Source organism: Pteropus medius, unplaced genomic scaffold, assembly GCF_902729225.1.
Source record: "Pteropus medius unplaced genomic scaffold, Ma_sr-lr_union100, whole genome shotgun sequence".
Classification (NCBI taxonomy): Eukaryota; Metazoa; Chordata; class Mammalia; order Chiroptera; family Pteropodidae; genus Pteropus; species Pteropus medius.
This window is the reverse complement of record NW_024347788.1, coordinates 10080910-10098377: the sequence shown is the minus strand read 5'-3', so window position 1 is coordinate 10098377 and position 17468 is coordinate 10080910. Positions and strand designations below refer to the sequence as shown.

General features: G+C 47.2%; 1 protein-coding gene and 1 pseudogene across 1 annotated transcript in view; both read left to right on the top strand.

Moving 5' to 3' along the window:
- The window catches only part of SIAH3 (siah E3 ubiquitin protein ligase family member 3), a 51317-nt gene that overhangs the window by 19762 nt on the left and 14087 nt on the right, over positions 1–17468 (top strand). The window lies entirely within an intron of this gene.
- Positions 13559–13677, top strand: LOC120614469 (uncharacterized; annotated as a pseudogene).

The window sequence follows — 17468 nt, the reverse complement described above, 5'->3', positions numbered from 1 at the left end:
TGGCTTGGGTGTCAATCTGGGGGTACCTGTCACCCCAGGAGTGAGGGAACTGGCAGCCACTGCAGCCCAAAACCTGCGGCTCTATGTCACTTCAACTCTTCCCGTCAGGGTACATCCCGTCCTCCATATCCATGGGTTCCACACTGGCGAATTCAACCAACCACGGATGGCAAACACGTTGGTTGGATCCACTGGTTCGTAACCTGCAGATATGGAGGGTGCACTCAGGGGCTGGAGCATCCACAGATTCCGGTTTCCATGGGGGGTTCTGGAACCAGTCCCTTTTGGATAGCAAGGGATGTCTGTACTCGCCACTCACACTCTTTGGCACCGTAAACTCCCAGAGGGCAAATCCATGTTGCATTTGAAGAAATGTAGTTAACGATGGCCACTGAGTTAGGAGCCATGACTAAGCTGCAGTCCACTGACGTGGGATTAAAGGCTGCACCACAGCCCCGAGGAGAGGGGTCAGAAGCTCAGCTCGCCTGTCCTAACAGCTTGGAGCATCAAAGAGGGCTTTCCCAGAAAGCTGTCGATTCACCCATCCACCCACCCATCCACCCAGCCAGCCACCCAGCCACCACCCATCCAAGGCCCACTCCACCTGCACCACCCCAACACAGCCAACCAGTGCCACCATCCATCCACACCATCCATCCAAGGTCATACCCATCTACCCACCTACTTGCACTCATCTGTCATCCACTTCAATTAATCACTCCATTCATCACCCAAGCTAAAGCTACCCATCCACCACCCACCCACTGTAATCACAAATTCAGCCACCCACTCATATATATCCATTCACTATATCATCCATTCATCCAATTACCTGTTTTATTCAATTATCCCCATTCACCATTCACTCCATTCACTTCAATGTAGTTGGAAGCCAGCCAGCCAGCCAGCTATTCAAATGTTTATTTAGCACCTATGATATGCCAAGCATGTCTCAGGCTCTGGGGATATGTTAGTGAATGAGATAAACTGGTCTCTCATCTCACGGGTTTCACAACATAGTCTAGAGAGGAAAAAAACTCTAAATAAATATGTCAGGTAATGGCGAGCGCTTTACAGAGAATTAAAACAAGCTTCTGCGGACTGGGCCGCCCAGGAAAGCATTCTCTAAGTAAGTGGCAGCGAGCTCTAAGGCTCAGCGGGAAATGCCTTTGGGACAGAGGCTAAGGGGAAACCAAGAATCGAAGCAGCAGGTCTAGGGTGTCAAGGGACCGACGGAGGAGGGCAGGGGCCTCCGAGTGCTGAGGGCTCTGGGCTTGGTCTATGCGTGCGGGAGCCTCTGGGGAAAAGCAGGTCTTAGAGGATGAGTCCAGGGAGCAGGGAGGGAGCAGGACCCTCGGGGCAGGGAATGGGAGCAGTGTCTCCAGTGTCGGCAGTGAGGACCCCTGGGCTGGGGGTCTGCAGGCAGGCAGGACACCCAGTAGGCATCACGATACCCAGAAAAGAAATGACAAGGGCCCACATGCAGAAGGGGCCGGTGGTAGGACACAGTCGGTCTGGGAGATAAGTAGGAAGCAGAAGCGTGACTGGGCTTTCATCTTTGGATGCTCTGCAGGGCCTACCCGGTACCCTACCTGTGACAGGTGTGCACTAACGCTTGTGGCATGAACGAACAGGTGAGGAGTAAGCTCAGGAGCTCAGGAAAGCAGCAGGAGGGAAGACGGCAGCACCAGAAAGTGCTGCCCCCTGAGTCGCTTCTTGCTCCCCAACATGTTTCATAAAGACACTGAATTTTTATTTTCCCTCCCTTTACCCTGGGCGGGCAGGTGACCTGGGGGAAGCGGGTAGCCTGGAGCACTCGCTCACGAAGATGGGAAAGGCTCAGTTCAGAGAGAGCGCCCTGCGCCGCGGGGCCAGGTGATGCGGGGCACATCCCGCCGCTTGGCCGGGAGCTGGGCTGCCGGGAGCTGGGCTGCCAGCGCTGGAGAAATTCATTGCCCTTCTGCTGGCTCACGGCGAGGAATGAGGCGAGAAGCCCCGGCCAGCGGGCCGCTCTCCCGTCCCTGCCTTTCCTCTCTCATCCGCTTTCTCATTTATTAATGCGATGCTCCCAGAGTCAAGATAATGATTTAAAAGCTCCAATTTGGTTAGGTTCTGAAGGCCGTCTGCCATCAGCCTGATTGTAATGAGATCTGGGAAGGAGCTGGGCTCTTAGCCGGGGTCAATTCTTCTCTGGGAGACAGCGCTGCCTTCAGAACGCCCAGGAATTATTAGCACTTAGAGGACCGCCGAGGGGACCTATTAACGCGAGACGCCGGGGCGTCCTGAGGGTGAGGGGCAGTTATGTGTCTTGTTTATTTCCCCGGCTTCACGTTTAAGGGCGAAGAAGAGATGGGTAGGTAAGAGCTCGTGGAAACCCACAAATATTTATTGAGCGCCTTCGACACCGTCACGGCACCTTTGCGTAAGGCCTGTCGCTCAGGAACATGAACGCAGTGGCGTACGGTGGGTCACGCGCTTCTCGGCCCAGCCCGGGACACAGTAACGATGGCCCGTCGACCTGGTTTTGTGTTTCATAAATGAGGAGCCGGAGGCTCAGACAGAATAAGTCCCTTCCTCTGATGAGTGGTAGAGCTGCCTGAGAGGCGGATTTCCAAGTCCAAGGTGACGTTTGGACAACTCCATCCCGCCGCTTTCTTTACGAGCCCGGGTCTGGGTGACGCAGTCTGGGGGTCCAGAGAAGTTTAACTCATGGCATGTTTGCTACCAGTGGTCCCCAAGTCTGCCTGCCTGATCGACTCATCCAGGAAGCTTTCCAAAAAATTTTTAAAATGCCAAAACCTGGGTCCCGGCCCCAGAGATCGTGTTTTAATCAAATGGGGTCAGGCCCGAACCCTTCAGCTTACAGAGACGGGAGGGAGGAGGAGGAAGATGGTCGGAATGCGATGGCTACTCCGTTATTGTTTGTATGAATAGCAACGTGTTATTGACAGGCGCCCAGCCTGCTGCGGGGCCCGGTCACGTTCAGGCCTGCCACCCACCCTGTGAAGTGGGGAGCATCATCGACACTTCGAGGGAACTTAACATGGAATAGTGAGACACATAAAGGGGTGGGAACTAATAGGAGTTGACTTCAAAACCAAGTCCTGCCTGTTTCTATTTGTGCGAGTCTGAACAAGTCACTTAAACCTCTTTAAGTCAAATCTGCCTGGATTGTAAAATAGGACGTAAAAATATGCCTTAAGCTAAACAGTCTGAAGATCAAATGCAGGAGAGGATATCTTTGAACTTGGTAGGGTTTACTAGATAAGCCCTAAAACATCACTCCGGTGACACCTCGGCAGAGAAAACTGAGGCTCAGACCCAGCAAGCAATCTGCCTTCAGGCCACACAGGTCATTGCCCAGGCCTTTCTTGGGACAGACACTCTCCTTTTGATGGAAATCGGCAGCCCCCCTCCGCATGCCGTGTGGCCACTGAACTACACCCCCAAAGGAACGCTCTCACAGGGCTGCTTGCCCTGGAGGCGCTTGGGTCCCCTGGCCTCTGCCTTAGGGGATGGTAGCATAATGCCCGGGGCGGGGGGAGCTGGGAAAGTGTCCTGGCGTCTAGGTTTGAGACCAAAATGTTTCCGGTGCCTGGAGAGTCACAGAAGGCGGCAAGCCCTCTAGGGCCCAGGAGGTACATTCAGATAATTGGAGCATTTTAACCCTGGAAGGCGCATCGATTGTATGTTTCAGGAAAGAAAAGGAAATTGGAAAAGCTCCAGGGGTAGAATGAGACTTAAGGTTTCTAAAGTAGTAGCTATAAAAAGACTCGCCTGGGAAACTGGGCCAGACTCACCTTGCCCGGAGCGTTTTGAAGATCGGCAGAAATAGTGGACCAGTGCTTTAAAAATGGGAGCAGCGGTTCTCGGCGCTGGCTGCATGTTAGAGGCGCTTGCGGGGGGGCTTTTGCAGGATCCCAGGAGTGGGGGAGGGGCAGGAGCCATGGTGGGGGGCACTGTACACCCATTAAGTCAGCACTTTGGAGGTAAAAGCTCCCCGCACAATTTAAATTACACAGTTAAAGCTGAGAACTGCTATTCTGAAGCACCCGGCAAATATGAGCTGTACTTACATGATTATCCAAGTTGACCCAGGGCTGTTAGGGACCAGGGCGCCCACCTCCCACTGAGGTTCAAACAGGAGCGAACAGCATTGATCTACAGCAGAAGGGGCCAGTTACGCCTAAGGAAGAGCCGTCTGTCCAGAGGCCCTGGCGGTGGCCTCTCTCTGTGGGGACCCAGGCGTAGACATCCATGGAGGACCCTGTGACCTCCCGTCTTCATTCGCTGCTTCATAAAGGAAATAACTAGAACCACCCGGAGCGACAGTTAAGGTTGGGGCTGGAGGCAGCTTTACAACCAGCTCCTCCCGCTTCAGAGCTAGGACGAGCTCCCGTGCCCCGGACCCGCTGCACGTCCAGCCCCCACACATGAATATCTGTCATCTGGACTGAAGATGCTGACTCTTTAAAAAGTAACCTTCTTCTGATTGCATAAAACATATGCATTTATTTTTAAAATTTGGAAATCAAAAATATAAAAAATTTAAACCTCCCGTAATCTCATGGCCCAGAGGCAATCATTATTAATATTATTTTGGCCCTTTTTCCTAGTTTTTCTGTATACATTTGCTAATAAAAACTTCAGCTCATTTTTCCATGGCATCGATTGCTCGAGTAACAATCCAGAGCTGAAACTTAGGTGAGAAAAGATGCAAATTCAAATGGAGTTTATTTAGTCACAAGGTGAGTCTCATTAGCTCGCTGTGTCTTCACCTAATCGAATATGCTGCCAGCTATATTTGGAAGAAATAATAAATGATTACTGGGGAAATATATAGGCCTCTAAGAAACTTATGCTGGCATTGAAGAACAAGTCCCCAAGTCACATTCCAGAAAGACTGCTAATTTTCTGCTCAGTGGTGCCAAATTATGAGGGCAGGGTATTGCACGGGCCTGAGCTGAGACCCCAGGGTCTTCAGAAAGTGCCTTGTCACGGGAGCTGGACAGGTTTCGGGGCTAACGCCGAGGAACTTGGACCTGTAGCTCCAGCAGCCAGTCTTCTCTGAGACGCCCTGGGTCCCACGTGTCACCTGCAGCAGGGGACACATGCCCCGAGAGCAGAGGCATGGAGTCCGAGCTAAGACCACACGGGCGCGATGCATGCCCTGTGACGGCCCTCACAAATCACCGCCAGCTCTCCCCAGGCCCTGGGCCTGCACCCGGGGAAAGAACCTCGAGGTATTTCACAGTATTTGTTCTTCTTCTCCCCTCTCCGACCCAGTCTGCTGAGCAGTGACCCCACCCCCACCCCCAACTGCCTTCCTGCCTCACTTCATTGATTATTAACCTGAGCAGGTGTGCGAGGGGGGCCACAGAGCCACTGAAATAACACGGGCTCATAATTTGCGTCTTTGTTCATTTTAACTAGGACCATGGTTAAAATTTAATCTGGTGATTTTCCACTTTAAAGCCTAACTCTTTCTTAGGGCACCAACAGCTTTCGACTGCCTACTATGTGTCAGGCGCTGTACTAGGTCAGGCCCGAGAGTGTGGGTTTGAGCTCCGGCAGACCTTGGACCACAGCTTCATCTCTAGGATGGCAGAAGCAATACTGCCTGACTCTTGGGTGGTCGGGAGGAGTAAATATATATATATTATATATTATATATATAATATATATATATAAAAATATATATAATATATATATATATCCATATATATATATGATGAATATATTAAAGTGCTTGTAATGATCCAGACACTATTATAAGTGCATTACGTAAATAACCACTTAATCCTCAGGAATAGTGAAAGGCCCACGGTATCTATCACCGTAACCGTTTTGCCTGGAAGGAGGTTAAGACACTAGCTAGTAGGCAGCAGAGACGGGATTCGGTTGCCTCATCGTCACGTAGTGCCGCCTCTTCGCAATGAAATACTGTTACCTGATTTGGTGAAATAATTGCCTGGTCAGTAATAAGTGCTCGGTATACGGTCGTCATTGTCATCATCAGCCATCACTGCTCCCTTTAGGCCTGTATAGTGCATAGCCGATGCTCCTTCCCCACAATCCCTGTTCTCCAAGCGTCCAGAGCAGGTGACAACTAGTCCTGCCCCGCTAAGTGACAACTAGTCCTGCCCCGCTAAGTTCAGACAACCATCACGGTCATCACCATCTGCCACCAACGCTGACTAGCAACTACTCTGTCCCGGGCAAGGTGCTAAGGGACAGGGATCTCTCTTTTAATTCTCGAAATCACCCTATGACAGAAGTTCCGTTATTGTCCTAATTTTACAGACGAAGCTCAGAGAAGTTAAGTAACTTTTCCCAGGTTGCACAGCAAAGACACAGCTGCACGGGAACTCGACGCCAGATCTCCAGACTCATGCTGCTAACGTCTCTTCCATTTTACCTCTCTTGGGTGTAACAGAATAGTTTCTCAACCACATCCCTGCAGGAGCCAGCCAGGAGGATACGGGCATGCAAGCTGTGCGTTCTCTGCTGTTCTGACTCTGTGCCTGATTTCTGGAAATTCTGTCCTAGGCCCTTCGAGGCAACGTTCGTGCAGACCTTCGCTCTAACCAAGGGTCCACGGAGTTGACGACCCAGAGGGCCCCAGGGAACTTTGTTGCTTTGTATCTCTGGAGCCGCCTGGAATTGAATTGGTAGTGATGATGCACAGCCAAATTTTAGCCGTAGAATTTGTTCAAAGTAATCATCCCATAGAGTTGGTAATCATTCTAGACGCCCATCGGTCACCGAGTACAGCAGCGTATTGTTTCTCTAAGGGTTCTCCTCTGACTCCAAGCCTAGACGGGGAAGCCAGTGAACTCCGGGCAAATGCCGGGCTAACATCCCAATGGCACAGTGGTTACCGTAGCAGCATTTTTGCTGTTTCCAGGGGGAGCTTGGTTCTGATTCTAGGACACGTCAATATCCTATGTCTATACCACCAAACACCAGCTGCTGGGTGCAGGGTTTGAAAAACACCTCGTGGATTTAAGTGTCCAGAGTGCCTTGCAGCAGCCCTCCATCATCCCTACGACACAAGCCAGAGTCGAGATGTGTGTGGGCTCCTGGTGCAAACCATTCCTCACGCAGGCGCTGTGTGCAAGCTGACTCCGAGCGAAGCAGAGTTCATCCATCCATTCAGCCAGCTCACGGCTCTGGAGCATCCTGATGCCCGCGGGATAGGGCTGGGCCTGCGGGTCTCACCTCCATGGAAGGGGGAGCGGGGTGGGGCAACCAGAGAACCCTGGCATCTCCTGGGGGAGGATGCAGGGCTCAGATTCCTGGGACGGTCCAGAACGCTGGCTGTGGGCCATCGTGGTCTAGCCTTGCCTCCGCTAGCCTTGCCGAACTGTGCCTGCGGCTGGTTGGCCGAGGACTCTGCACTGGTTTAGGAGCTTCGGGTGCTGTAGGTGAGGCGTAGGACAAATAGGGAGCCCATGGCTGAGTGACAGACAGCCCTGGGCTTGAGCTGCTGCTGATGGGAGAAGTTATAAATGGAACTGTTTTTTGTCCTGTTTTTGTTTTCCTGTCTCTCTCTGTCTGTCTCTCTGTCTCTCTCTCTTTCTTTTCCTCTCTCTTTCTCTCAGACACACACACACATTATTTTTAAAATAACACTTATTTTTTAAATTATAAAACCAATACATTCTCTGTAAGGATGCTTATAAAATACAGAAAACCACTAGGAAAAAATGGTGTACAATCCCACCCAAAGATAACCACAATTAATGTTCTGGTGTTTGTGCTTCCAGTACATTTTTAATGCAATATGTTTGATTATATTTTTATAAAAAGAGCGTTAAATAGCATTATTCTTATACAGTTTTACCGTGCTTTTTGTAAAAAAAATAAAAATTACTATATCGTAAACATTTTACTAGGTCAGTATGAAGCTGGGGTCTCCTTGCGTAAGCATTTGGGGCACTTTGGGGCCCAGTATCCCTGATTCGGGTCTTGGCCGGGCTAGAGGAAGCGAATCAGCTCCTGATACTCTTGCCCGAAACTCTCTCTGCCGTGGTGAGCGGCCGAGTCTGCCCGTGAGCCGAAGGCACACCTGGCCATCTCCCCACGAGCCGCAGCTCTCCATCTCAGTGGGCAGATACAATTTATTGGGGGCATTTGTTCCAATGTCCAGAGATTCTCAGCCTGCAGATGTGCAGACACGAAAACCGCGTCTAGTACTTGTAATGATTTCCAAACCATAGTCTATAAATTTCCAGTGCAGCCTCAGGTATGGAACAAAGCTCATGGAGTCTGTCAAAGGTCTGTTCCAAGGCACCTGTATCCCGTCCCCCGCCCCCACCCTAAAGCCAGGCAGCTCAGCCTCATAGCCGCTGAAAGGTCACAGGTTATGCAGAGAAGCCTCGGGATTTATGTCCGATTCAGAACTTATTGACCCTCGTCGCCTTCTTTTTTGAGTCGGAACCAGAAAGAGACCATCGAAATTGTTACAACCAGAGCGGAAGCCCAGTCCCTCCTCCTGGGAGACGAGCCATCAAGAGCACACACGGAGGGCACTGTGGCTTCAGGGGCTCCTGACTCAGATGGAGAACGGGGACAGATCTTAAACGTGGGGGTGTGTAGGAAGTGCAGCATTCTTTTCTCCATAACTGAATTTAATATATATTTTGGGTTCCTCACTTTCGCTCAGCGATTTTTCAGGGGCCTAGGAGGTGATGTTTAACGCCCTGGAGGAAAATGTACATGTGTACCTATGGGCGTCAGTTGAGTATAAATTTTACTGATGTCAAGAACGTGTGGCTCAATTTGCAAAGAATAATAAAATATACAGTCTTCTTAATTTTAAAATCCAGTGCCACACAGAACGCCTTCGTTGCTTGTGCTGAACCCCTGTACCCATAGCCAACGTATAGCTGCGATTCTACCAGCATTTGACAAAATCGGTGAGAAGTCGCCACATCGTGGACGAATGTGACTTCCAAATGAACGTTGGTTGATATATTCTTTTTATGTTAACAGAACAAAAGCGAAACAGTCGAGGCGAATGTCAAAATATCACTCATCAGTGAGACGAACGACTTCTTGGCCGATTCCGATAATTTTGGAATAGTAAAATCATATTTTCTCAATTTTCAGTGCTATTTAACACAAAGTCACGGCTACATACACAACACGCTGTTAACATTTCTCCCTTCGCATAATGCTTTCAAGGTTCATCCACGTTGTAATACGTATTAATCCTTCATTCTTTGGTTGCCAAATACTATTCCATTGAATGAATACACTACATTTTTCATATGCTTATCAGTTGATGAGCATTTTTTCCCAACCTTTGGCTATTATGAATAGTACCGCCGTGAGAACGTGTGTAAAAGTTTTTGTATGGACATAAGTTTTCGTGACTGATGAGCGGGTCACGTGGGAACTCTGTGCCACCTTCTGGGGGACCGCCCGGCTGTCTCCCACAGCAGCTGCACCATTTCGCATTCCCACGGGCAGTGCACCAGGGTTCCGACTTCTCCACATCCTTGCCAGCATTTCGCATCTACCTTTTTTATTTCAGCCATGCTAGCGAGTGTGAACTGGTATGTCGTTGCGATTTTGAATTGCATTTCCCTAAGAGCAAATGACATTGAGCATCTTTTCACGTGCTCGTTGGCCATTTATGTATCTTCTTTTTTAAAAAATAAATTATTTGTCTTTATTATTTTATTTGCAGTCGACAAACAATATTAGTTACGGGGTACAACAGAGTGGTTAGGCATTTCTATCACTTAGGGACTGGTCACCTCGCTAAGTCTAGTACCCATCTGACACGACACATAGCTATTGCAATATCATCGGCTGTATTCCCGATGCTGGACTTTATAACCCTATGACTGTTTTTATGACTGGCGATTTGTACATCTTAACCCTTTCCACTTTTATTTCCATCCCCCAAACCCCTCCCATCTGGCAACCACCAAAACGTTCTCTGAATCTAGAGCTTGTTTTGTTTTGTTTATTCATATATTTTGTTTTTTAGATTCCATATGTAAGTGAAATTATATGGTATTTGTCTTTCTCTGACTCATTTCACTTAGCATAATACCATCTAGATCTATCTATGCTGTCGTAAATGGCAAGGTTTTACCATTTTCATGGCTTAGGAATATTCTATGGTATATATGTACCACAACAGCCACCCTATGTCTTTTGATTGGAGCATTTAATCTATTTACATTCAAAGTAAGTTTTGATAGGTATGTAGTATTGCCATTTTATTATTCATATTTGTTATCTTTTTTTTTTCTTATGTTATTAAAGAAGTCCCTTTAACATTTCTTGTCATGCTGGCTTGGTGGTGATGAGCTCCTTTAGCTTTTTCTTATCTGGAAGAGTCTTTGTCTGTCCTTTGATTCTAAATGATAGATTTGCTGGGTGGAGTCATCTTGATTGTAGGTCCTTGCTTTTTATCGCTTTCAATACTTCATGCCAATCCCTACTGGCCTGAAGTGTTTGTTAAGAAATCAGCTGATGGTCTTATGGGAGCTCCCGTGTAGGTAACCAACTGCTTTTCTCTTGCTGCTTTTAAGATTCTCTCTTTGTCTTTAATCGTTAGCATTTTAATGATGCTTTGTCTTGGTGTGGCTCTGTTTGGGTTCATCTTGTTCGGGACTCTCTGCCTCCTGGGCTTGTATGTCTACTTTCTTTGCCAGGTTAGGGAATTTTTCCATATCATTTCTTCAGCTAGGTCTTCAATCTCTTTTTCCCTCTTCTCTTTCTGATACCCCTGTGATACAAATGTTGGTTTGCTTGATGTTATCTCAGAGGCCCTTTAAACTACCTTCATTTTGGGGTGGATTTTTCTTTCTTATTGCTGTTCTGATTGGGGATTTTTCACTACCTTGTCTTCCAAATCGCTGATTCGGTCCTTTGCTTTATCTAATCTGCTGTCGACTCCCTCTAGCGTATTCTTCATTTCAGTCATTGTATTCTTCAGTTCTGACTGGTTCTTTTTTATGTTTTCTATTTTTATACTTTCTATCTCTTTGTTAAAGTTCTCGCTGAGTTCATCTACTCTTCCCCTAATCCCACTGAGCATCCTTATAACCAGAGTTTTGAACTCCGCATCTGGTAGATTGCTCGCCTTCATTTCCTTTAGTTCTTTTTCTAGGGATTTGTCCTGTTCTTTCGTTTGGGCTGCGTTTCTTTGTCACCTCATGTTGGCTGCCTCCCTTTGTTTCTTTCTATGTACTGGGTAAATCTGCTTCATGTCTCAGTCTTGGCAGAGTGGCCTTATGTAGTAGGTGTCCTGTGGGGCCCAGTGGCACACCTATGTAGTAGGTGTCCTGTGGGGCTCAAGTCTCCCTGGTAACTTGAGCCGGGTGCTCCAGGCGTGTTGGTTGTGTGTGTCCTCCCGTTGTGACTGAGCTTTGATTGCTGTTATGACATCAGTCGGAGGGACTGACCTTCAAGCTGCCTGGCTGTGAGGACTGCCCATGACTACAAAAGAGAAGCTGTTGTGCAGAGGCTGACCCCACAAAGCAGGATTTGCTTTAGTAGGGGCTCTGCTACCTGCCAAGTCCACCCTTTGGGCAGGTAGTTTGTAGAGGAGGTTGGGTGGTGCTCTGGTATAGTGTGAAACTGGCCACCAGGTGTGTTGGTTCTGGGGCCTCTTGGGAGGGGCTCTGGTGCAGGCCAAGTGCAGCTGCAGCCCATGTCTAGCCTGGAGCCACCTGATAGGAGTTACAAAGTGATCTGCAGATGGCTGCTGCCTGTGCTGGGCTTGGAGGCATCTGGGAGAGGCTAAGCTATGAACTGAGGCCGGATGCCATTAGTGCTGGGCTTGGGGCTGCTTAGCAAGAGGTATAGGGCATGCTGAGGCCAGATGCTGCTTGTTTAGGATTTGTGAACCCTTTGAGAATTTTTAGGAAAGTTCACAGCACAAGCCAACACAGGCCATTTGTGTGGAAAAGCCACAGGAAGCGGATCGGGCAGGCCAGTGAGTTGGTTGTGGGACGGTCACAGGAATCACTAGGGTGGGGCCAAGGGTTAGCCAGGTTGATGGAGATGCAGACTTAGCACCTGCCTGCACCGGCATGCTGGCTGGGGTGAGTGCTCAACAATGGAACAATGGCATCTGCCAGCACTTCTGTCTGGGAGAAAGCTCCCTCTCCAGCCATCATCCTGAAGCCAGAAAATTTATTTCCTCCCTGTAAGTCTCCGGTGCTTTTCCAGCTGCTGCCCTAGTGCTGGAGCTCAGAGTAAATGAGTCCATCAGCAGGTAAGTCTGTGTATGGGTCCTTTAAGAGGAGTGACTGGGACTCCAGCTGCCCTCCATCTTGCTTGGCCACAATCTTCACTGGTTTTCACAGCCAGAAGTTGTGAGGACTTCTCTTCCTGGCACTGGAACCTTGGGCTAGGGAGCCCAGTGTGGGCTGAACACCCCCTTGCTCCTCAGGGCAGACCTCTGTAGCCAAGGTAGCCCTCCTCTTTACTAACCATCACACCGTGAGTGTGGGACTAATGCACATTCAGCATCTCCACCTCTCCTACCAGTCTCTTCTTCTGTATACCCTTCATTATAGGACTTCTATGCAGCTGGACTTCAGATGATTCTCAATGATGGTTGTTCTGTAATTTAATTGTAATTTTGTTATGGTCGTGGGAGGAGACAAGCACTGTGTTTACCTACTCCCTCTTTACGTATCTTCTTTTGAGAAATGTATATTCCAATCCCTTACCCATTTTTAAATTGGGTTATTTGTGTTTTTGTTGTTGAGTTATAAGCGTTCTTTATAAAACCCGGATATAAGTCCCTTATTGGATATATGATTTATAGGTATTTTCTCTCATTTTTTTTTTTACTTTATCGAATGTCTTTTCAACATCAAGGAAGATAATTACACAATTCTTTTTGAGCTGTTTATATAGTGAATAATATTAATTGCTTTCTAAATATTAAATCATCCTTGCATTCCTGATATGATCCCTTCCAAGCCAAGAGATATAATTCTTTCAATATGCTGCCGCTATACTCTATTTGCTACCATTTTATTTATAATTTTATATTGATATTCATAAATGATATTAGTCTATAGCTTTCTTTTTGTGTTATCCTCATTAAATTTTATTAATATTAATAAGACTTCTCTTTGGTCTGCTTAACAATTTAAGTAGGATATGGATCATCTGTTTGGTAAAGATCTGGTAATGATCGTGGTAAATAATTCTTCCGTGAAACCATCTGAGCCTGATGGTCGCATCTCGGGAGGGCTGGGAGAGAGGAGCAACAGTTTTCCCTATTGCTTCCTAGCAACAGATATGTTTAAATTTTCTATCTCTTCTGAGATTACTTTTGCTAATTCGTCTTTTCTCGAGAAAGTAGACACACATTCACATAGGCTGAAGCAAAATCAGGTTATATAATTTCTACAAATTTCCTCTCTCTGAGCTGATTCTCATTCTATATTTTTACACCGTCCTTTAATAATTATTCAAATTGTTCTTCCGGGGAAAGGAGACTGCTTCGTGTGTCCTACTTTTGCACATTAGCCCCAGTGGAACGATCTAAATGTGAAACAAGAATTTAGATCCTGTCTACGGCCACGCCACCCTGAACATGCCCGATCTCTTCTGATCTCAGAAGCTAAGCAGGGTCGGGCCTGGTTAGTACTTGGATGAGAGACCACTTAGGAAGACCAGGTGCTATAGTCGTAAAAAATAAAAAAATAAAAAATAAAGGATTGTAAGCTGACAAGGTCCTTGCAATCCGTGAGATCAACCAAGGGTTGCCTCGCCTAAAAAAAAATTAATAGTAAGGTAGTTCTATTTTTAACTTTTTGAGAAACCTCCAGACTGTTTTCATAGTGTCTGTACCAATTTGCGTTACCACCAACAGTGTATGAAATTTCCCTTTTCTCCACATCCTTGCCAATGCTTGTTGTTTTTTGATTTATTGATGATAACCATTCTGATAGGTGGGAGGTGATATCTCATTGTGGTTTTAATTTGCATTTCTCTGATGATCAGTGACCTTGAGCATTTTTTCATACTTCTATTGGCCATCTGAATGTCCTCTTCAGAGAAATGCCTATTCAGGTCCTTTACCTATTTATTAATTGGACTGTTTGGGTTTTTCGGTGTTGAGTTGTATGAGTTCCCTATTGTGATTGTATTTTTCAAATGTAATATATAAATTATTCTATTTGTAAAAGTTTAACCATAATTTACTTTCTCAGCAACCTGTTTTTAGTGTACGAATATATGTATCTCTACAAAGGAGTTTACATAATTGGATTAAAATATGCATTTCGTAACTGCCACTAAACTTATATCCCTCTTCACACCCCACCCCGCCTACCTGGCAATTTTTTACAAAGAAATTTGTTTATGTCAACCTCTTCTCACCCCCTCTCGAAATCCTTTAGCGGCCCACCGAAGCCTTCATGACAAGACCCAGATTCTTTAGCAGGGATTACATAGCTCAGTGGCCACTTCGGTGTCATTTCTCATCATTCTCACCCACCTTGCCCTTGACTACTTTGACCTACCAGGATCGCCAAACTATTTGTAGCCTTCAACTCTGTTCGCCAGTCTTCCTGAATGCTCTTTTCCTTCCCCCAACAACCTGCTCTTTGACAAGATTATCCTCATTTGTCCTTCAAGGCTCAGGTCAGCTGTCCCCTCCTCTATGAGACTTTCCCTGGCTCGATGTCTCTCCTTGTCCCTCCTCTACTCCCATGGCACCCTGGGCTTATCTTTGTCCGCACTGACCACACTTGTATTGTAGTTCTCCATTTTTCAGTCCGTCCCTCCATTAAGAAAGAGTTTCCAGCTCTCTTTAAGGGACGGACATTAGGTCTTATTTATTATTTTATCACCTGGATCTATCATAGTTCCTGGCACATGGAAGACGATTGATAAAATTTGCTGAATGAAAGAATAAAACTGAATCCATACATTCCAGCTTCAGACATCTCAACAGACTCTACCCGTTCACCTGCTACATACCTACCAGTGATGTGAGCAAGACAGAGCTGTAGAAAGTGCAGCCCTGACTTTCAAACTACTTAGAAGGTTAAATCACTCCTGCCCACGCCCTGCTGAATGGGCATTATGCCCATGGCTGCTTCAATCCAGGAGTCTTGTTCTACCTTCTTTGGATGCCTAATAATGCATATGAATGTGGCAGGGCAACATGCTGAATGCAGAACTGGAGCCAGCTGGGCACTTTCATGAGGCTCCCCAAGGCCTCATGTTTCAAAATATTGCATTATCCTAGAGGATCCCCACTGCCTGTCACACGATGTGAACTGTGGCTCCTGGTGACTGGAAATGGGGCTCCTCCATCTAGCATTTGAATACCTCTGCTGAGAATTAGCCTAATAATCCAGAAGCTTTTTCCACTCTCCTTTCTGCCCAGGACTATACTCCAAGATCCAAAGAGAGGATTCACATGCTAGTTCCTTCCCTGCCTCACCCCGCCTTGCTCTGTAACCTCACCATGGTCAGTCAGGACTCAGTGACTGGAAAAAAATCACTCCTGCTACCCTGCCGCTTGGTTGAATTTTTTACGCTTTAACTAATTTTCTGGTGGATTCTCTCGCATAACATCTCAGTCTCTTCGAAAAGCCTTTTCCCCTCCTGCCACTGCATCTTCCAGAGTCAGCATGGACAGGCAGAATCGCCACCAAAACCCCGCAGTGTCTTCGCCGCCTGGCCTAGGCCAACGCCTGGAATGTGGGGAGTATCAGGCAGCATATGCTAGCGACTGAGTGACCGATGCACCTGACTTTACCTATATTCAAAATGACTTGAGGCACTAGGTACGAAAGCACTTTAAATGCTAGTGATGGTTCCGAGTATTAGTTCTTGACGGCATAAGAGATGGCATGAGAGTGAATAACGTGACGCGTGATTAACTATCTGCTGAGCTCTGTGCGAAAGGCTCTCTACACACGTTTCCATTGTAAAGTTTAGTCACTTTTGTGAGAAAGCTTGTCCTATTTCACGGAGCTTGTGCATCACGGTCATATATCCAGGGTACGGAGCCAATCACAAGCGTCGTGAAAACCCTCCCCACCCTCACCCCCAGGCTCGCTCTCGAAGCCCTTGGTAATCCGCTTTGACTGACACTGCCCAGCCTTCTCTCTCGTTATTCTGCTCGGGCCTCGCCAGTCCGTGAAGAGACTAGCTCCTTGTCATGCTGTTCCCCGTGCTCCAGGAGTGTCCCTCTCATCCCTGCACTGTCCGGCTCCCATCCACCGTTTCCGGCCCATTTCATGGGTCACCACCTGCATAAGCTTTTACCTGCAACTCAAGGCGTTTGGCATTGAGGGGAAGGTGGCCCGCTTCGCTCCATGTACTCTTATGTCGCAGAAACATATGGCTTCACATATGACAGGTGCTAGCGAGCTCCCTAGTGGACAAACTAGCAATGTCAATGGCCACGTCCCCCTCAACAGGTCACACAGTGTCCAGCATATTCTAGTTGCCCTACAGGCATATGCTGATTGATAAAGACCCTGAGGGAAAATGGCCCGGAGCCTACAATCACACACGAACACAGGCAGAATCTACCCTTCTCGTGGGTAGTCATGGAAGCGAGGTCCCACCCCCTTCCCGCTGTGAACATGGTGTCAAGAAAGGTCACCCACAGAGATGATGTTCTAACTCATTACCAATTCAGTCCCCGTGAAAACCCTTGCCAGGCCCCTTAATTTCTTGTGTTAAAACAACAAACGAGGTAACTCCAGTACAATCTCTAATAGGTAGCATGGGTCAACAATCATTCATTTGTACTAGTGCTTTCCACATGACGGGCTGAGATGAAAATTTGTCCTCTTCCTGGCAAGAGCTATAAATTAGTTTTATGCTATTGTTAAACCCAGAGGCAAAAAAGCGGGGGAGGGAGGGAAGGGAAGGACTAAAAGTGGGGAGGGCCGCAAATAAGGCCTGACTGCTCCCAGCGACAAAGCTACTCCTGGACCGCGTGAGCAGGGAGGAGCGGGCAGCAGCGGATAATGAGATTGGGCCACAAAAGAAATTAATGCAGAGACTCTGAGACTAGACAGTGAACTCTTTGAAGATCTGAAATGAATCTTTTAATCCCCGCTATCTGGCAGGTTTACTGAATAAATTAATTAATAAATGATTGGATGCATAGAGCAACTGTGTCTCTCTTGGTCAGATCTGAATGAATCCAGTCATACTACGTCCATATGCATCCTCCATAAGTTCTCCAAGGGCGACGGAGCCAAAAACAAGTGGTAATCTACATTTTGACATGTATTTTTTTGTAAGCTAGTAAGTGTACGTGTGGAGGGGAGCTTATAAGACTTATAATACTTAGGCATTTATGTTCAAAAGGCATTGAAAAAAGTACACGCCAAAATGATAGCAGTGGGACTGTCAAGATAGTGGCATTCTGTGTTTTTTATTCTCATCTTTAAACTGTGCAGAGTTTTCTAAAAATTTCGTGATGAGAATACATTTCCTTCTCATCA